A 6,000-nucleotide genomic window follows, 5' to 3' on the forward strand; every position below is an offset into this window, starting at 1 on the left:
GTCTTAGTAATCTACTATAAACTTTTGTTTGATTTTTCCAACCCATTGTCTCTTTAATATATTATAATATTGGTGCCTCATTAAAGTATCCATTAAAGAGAGAGAGAAAGGGGGAATTTACCTTGGCAGTAGAATATTTGACACAAACTTTTTTTATACTATATGAATCGGAGAGATGAAATTTGTTGTTTATAGTGGTGAAGAATGTAGAAATAGTGTATATAATTTTTTGTTGTTGTGTGCACATAGGCTACATGCAATTTTATGATATTTGACGTAAAGAGAAAGAGAGAGAGGGATGAAATGCAGAGGTGGAATGTTATGTTGTCTGTGTGTGTGTGAGTGGGTGGGGGGGGGGGAGAAGAGGAGGGGGTGCGGGAGGGATTATAGCGCCAATTTACGCAATTTTCTGAAAATTTACGCAATTCAGGCGAAGTAGTTTACACATTTTTTTATGTAATTCAGATGAAACTTGCGTATTTTTGTAATACATGGCGCTATTTTGTGCAGTTCAAGTGAAGGTTACGTGATTTTTTTGATGTGGAAATACTGTATATCTTTGAACTTGGCGCCATTTTTATGTGATTCAAGCGACTGGCATCCACATTTTAATACCTGTTAAAATACTACGCTGTATTGGCTGGAGGAGGGCGAGTGAGGGGAGAGAGGAGGGGTTGTTTGGCTTGTCACGTGATTGTGACATCATCGATAAAGATGATGATGTCATCGATAAAGGGTATGATGTCATGTACTGTAATACACTCCTGGAAATGGAAAAAAGAACACATTGACACCGGTGTGTCAGACCCACCATACTTGCTCCGGACACTGCGACAGGGCTGTACAAGCAATGATCACACGCACGGCACAGCGGACACACCAGGAACCGCGGTGTTGGCCGTCGAATGGCGCTAGCTGCGCAGCATTTGTGCACCGCCGCCGTCAGTGTCAGCCAGTTTGCCGTGGCATACGGAGCTCCATCGCAGTCTTTAACACTGGTAGCATGCCGCGACAGCGTGGACGTGAACCGTATGTGCAGTTGACGGACTTTGAGCGAGGGCGTATAGTGGGCATGCGGGAGGCCGGGTGGACGTACCGCCGAATTGCTCAACACGTGGGGCGTGAGGTCTCCACAGTACATCGATGTTGTCGCCAGTGGTCGGCGGAAGGTGCACGTGCCCGTCGACCTGGGACCGGACCGCAGCGACGCACGGATGCACGCCAAGACCGTAGGATCCTACGCAGTGCCGTAGGGGACCGCACCGCCACTTCCCAGCAAATTAGGGACACTGTTGCTCCTGGGGTATCGGCGAGGACCATTCGCAACCGTCTCCATGAAGCTGGGCTACGGTCCCGCACACCGTTAGGCCGTCTTCCGCTCACGCCCCAACATCGTGCAGCCCGCCTCCAGTGGTGTCGCGACAGGCGTGAATGAAGGGGCAAATGGAGACGTGTCGTCTTCAGCGATGAGAGTCGCTTCTGCCTTGGTGCCAATGATGGTCGTATGCGTGTTTGGCGCCATGCAGGTGAGCGCCACAATCAGGACTGCATACGACCGAGGCACACAGGGCCAACACCCGGCATCATGGTGTGGGGAGCGATCTCCTACACTGGCCGTACACCACTGGTGATCGTCGAGGGGACACTGAATAGTGCACGGTACATCTAAACCGTCATCGAACCCATCGTTCTACCATTCCTAGACCGGCAAGGGAACTTGCTGTTCCAACAGGACAATGCACGTCCGCATGTATCCCGTGCCACCCAACGTGCTCTAGAAGGTGTAAGTCGACTACCCTGGCCAGCAAGATCTCCGGATCTGTCCCCCATTGAGCATGTTTGGGACTGGATGAAGCGTCGTCTCACGCGGTCTGCACGTCCAGCACGAACGCTGGTCCAACTGAGGCGCCAGGTGGAAATGGCATGGCAAGCCGTTCCACAGGACTACATCCAGCATCTCTACGATCGTCTCCATGGGAGAATAGCAGCCTGCATTGCTGCGAAAGGTGGATATACACTGTACTAGTGCCGACATTGTGCATGCTCTGTTGCCTGTGTCTATGTGCCTGTGGTTCTGTCAGTGTGATCATGTGATGTATCTGACCCCAGGAATGTGTCAATAAAGTTTCCCCTTCCTGGGACAATGAATTCACGGTGTTCTTATTTCAATTTCCAGGAGTGTATGTCAGACCGCGGCCACTTTTGCCAACGTGGCGAAGGAGGAAGCCGAACTCCCTGGGGCGAGTGCCCAAGAAGAGGGACATTGCAGTCATTCTGCGAGCATACAGCTGGAAGCCGTGCGGACCTCCTGGCCTCGCTCGAGGAGGGACACGATGCGAAGGGCCCGTCTGACAACGAGAAACGTGCCGAGAGCTGATGGACACCTGCAGCCATTAGGACGGAACGCCAAGAATGTTCGCGCGAAAGCATCTGAGTTCTTCTGGCCCGGCGGCAGTCATGTTACCTGCCTTAGAAAGCAGGGATGTGCCAACAATTCCAGCACCCTAAGGGCACAGGGAGGAGCGTGAAATCAGCGCGGGGAACTGGCGCATGGAGGCGTGTACAAAAAGCCAGCACTCTTAAGAAGATGTTTTCCTCGACTGTGAGGGCATTCTTTGTAAATGACGGACGCCGTCAGATTTTGAGACGGAGCCCAAACATGAGTCTGTCCAGGCCTCGTGCAGAGAGAGCTGTTATAAAGAGGTGTTGTGTAGCTGCTCTCCCAACAGCCTCGGAAACCAGGAAAACATCTTAAGAATGTGAAATCTTGAGAAAGATGCCTGAGCCGTGGTAACAACTGCTGTTTTGAAGAGCACGCCGCAGCGCGTAGTGTGAAGCAGTCGCCCTCCGTTTCTGGCGGTGGCGCCGCTGTGGCAGTCGCAGCCTTGGTGTCTCCCTCTGGTCGGAAAGGGGAAAGGTTGCCTGTTCACGTGCAGTTAAGGGGCGCTATGAGCTCGCCAGTCGTCAGTCTGGGTCAGTCGTCCGCAGCTTGCTAGTCTGTCTCTCGTCCGCATTTGTTAGGCAGTTAGTGTCTGTCTGTCGTTCGGAGTGCTAGTATGTCTGTCGTTCGGATCAACCTTTAAAGCCGGCAAAATGAGAGTCTTTCCACTCCGCCAGTAAGAGAACTCAGCGAGTGGTCGCCCAGTCGGGGCTTAGTTCCTGCATCTGAGTCTGCGCGTTAGGCCGCCAGTCTGTTCGAGTTTGCTCAGACAATGGTCATTGGCGGTTGGATCGATCGGTTGGTCGGTCGCGCACTGAGACACAAGATGACTTGTCCGTCTTGAGCGTCGGCGTATGTGAGGTCGCCACGTCAGTCCAGTGGGCCGCGGCGTATAGCGAGGGGTAGTGACTTCGCGGCCGACACGAGAGCAACACGAGTCAACCCACAACATCGGTCTGGCCGGTGCGAGCTGCGACGCCGTGAGACGAGAGATCGGCGCGCCTTCCTGCGTCCGTTGAAGCGGCTGGCAGCGGACGGTTCGGGAGAACGATTTGGGGGTGCTGCGCCAGGTCTTCTCGAGAAATCGCAGTTTATTAGAAGTTAAGTGATTGGTGATATGTTGTTTGATTTATTCTTGTTAAATTCGAGTTGTTTTCTTGGTGAGGTCACCAGCCGTTTTGCTTTGGGGTCGTCCCACCATTCTTCTCCGTTTAACCACCCGCGGGAAGGTGGTTATTTATGAATTGGGTTGTCCTTTTTTCCCTTGTGGAGTAGGGGCGGGTTAGAGCAACTCGCGGTTCGGGTTGTTCGGTAATCTCCCTACCAATCTACCGTACGTTAGTAGCTGCCTCTGTCATGTTGGTCGGATTTTGTGTGTTAACGAATTTATTGATTGGAGTGTAAGGGCCTAATACCTGAAATAAGTTTTGATATTTGGAAACTTTGATATTATTGCCTATGATCTTGAGAGGCGGTATCGGTGTACTGTAGAGCATCTTAACTATTGTTTGGCCAACCTTGTAGAATTTTATAAAAGATTGCATTTCATGGGCTTTTAGTGTATAAATTTGCCGCCCTTTCACCCTAAGACTTTTCTTTGAAGTTAAAATCAAGTTGCACCTTCGGTGGCAAGGTTAACATTTTAATTGTTAGTGTTTTGTACCATTTCCATCCCTCCTATGGGGGGGGGGGGGGGCATAGTTTGTGTGCTTGTGTAAATTGATGAAACTCTTAGTTTAAAGTGATCTGGTGTGTTGCAGATTTACAGCAGTGTAATCTTTCAGAGGCTGTTGCGAGCGGTGGTAACTACGGCCGTGTCAAAAGGGAGCGGCAATGTTCTCTGCCCGAAAGCTCATACAGTCAAAACTTCTTTCTTTCTGCCTCTGAATAAATTGTAACTTTGATATTTAGAGGGTGCTTTCTGATTATTATTTTAAATCTGTTTCTTTTAAAAAATGCTTTTAGGCACTATTAAAGTGAATAAAATTCCCATTTGTTAAAAGGAATTTGGTTATGATTTCATCAGTTACTCCCTGGCAACTACTTCCATGCTTACATAGTGTGATTAAATGTGTTAATGTTCTTGATGAATCGCTAGCAAATAAAATAAATTCTTAAGAATATTCTTTGAAAGTAAATCACGGTTCAATGTCAATTCACTAGCCACACGCCAGCTCACGACAGATAAAAAATTTCCTCCCTGCACAGAGAGGCGTGGCGATGAATCTGCGATCTGTCGTTGGGCTGCATTGAAAATTTCGTCCGCCCCTGACAGCACCCAAAGGAAGAGTATTTCGAAGAGGAGTTGAGCTGGGAGGTGGATGAGAAGCGAGAAAAGAGTGTCGTGGAGACACTGCGGAAGCGAGAAGACGTGGGCGCTCTTCCACGTATCGCCAGCATCCGCCTTCCGACACGTTGCTAGCACAGCTTCGGCCACGCAACCGACAACGTGGAGATCGTACCTGGGAGCCGACGCAACGCCGCCATTGCTGATGAGCGCGGCCGACTCGCTCAGCACAGCTCCGAGGCGACGCGCCGTACCGACGCAACGCCCGCCGCCGACAGCAGTCTACGTCGAACGAGAACGAGGAATGGTGAGGCGATTCGTTCCCTCCTCTTTACCCTTAATGGCTGAGTCGTGTCCACGTCCAGTCAAATCGGCCTTGAAATTTGTAATTTTGTTTTGGTTTATGTAAACATGCGAGGTGCCGGGGCTAGCAGTGTATTTTAACACTAAATTCTAGAATCTACATATGTAAATGATGCTCTAAGCCCCCCCTATTCTAACTCCGACTTTTGCTGTTGCACATGGATTAAAAAATATACGCGAACTGACTGTACTCAACCCTGCTAGTGGAGTAGAAAAGAGTTTGTCACCTGCAATAATTTAATTTGATAAATAAGTTAAATAATGGAAGGTTTCATTAACGTAGTGAGAAATGATGGGTTGCTCTACGGATTAACAGAATGAAAGTTCTGTCCAAAATAACAATATGATTTATTAAGACTAAACACACAATACTAAACCAAAACACATGAAACATTTCCAATACATCAAATTGGGTCAAATTGGATACTCATACAAACACCGTAAAGGTGAAGTTGTCCCTAAACTAGATTGTGAGCTTTACGACGAAGTGGTATGTGGAGCCAATTCCTTGCTACTCAAATCATAAGAGAGACACACAACTAACCCAACATTAATTGCTGGTACTCACGACAGAACAAAGCTAGAAAAAGACGAACAGGCGCGCTCTGCTGAGCTCTGATTATCACCTAGGAAAATCCCTATCTGCCGGTGCTGCGGACGTACATTACCAAACTGTCTTCTTAACTGCCAGAACACGATCTGGCGTACCGGAGGCGAGGGCTGGTTGCTTCGACGTCCTCGACCGAAAGGCGACCGCCGACTACCTAGAGCACCCGTACAGGCCGAACACACAACATTCCCGCCCCCACGACAGTGGCCGTGGTTAAACGTTCCAATCAGCAACTCGAAAACCGGCGGAAAATTCCACTCCATTGCCGGAGCACTACCATTCCACCAATGGAGATTGTTG

The sequence above is a fragment of the Schistocerca nitens genome, chromosome 8, assembly GCF_023898315.1.
Source record: "Schistocerca nitens isolate TAMUIC-IGC-003100 chromosome 8, iqSchNite1.1, whole genome shotgun sequence".
NCBI lineage: Eukaryota > Metazoa > Arthropoda > Insecta > Orthoptera > Acrididae > Schistocerca > Schistocerca nitens.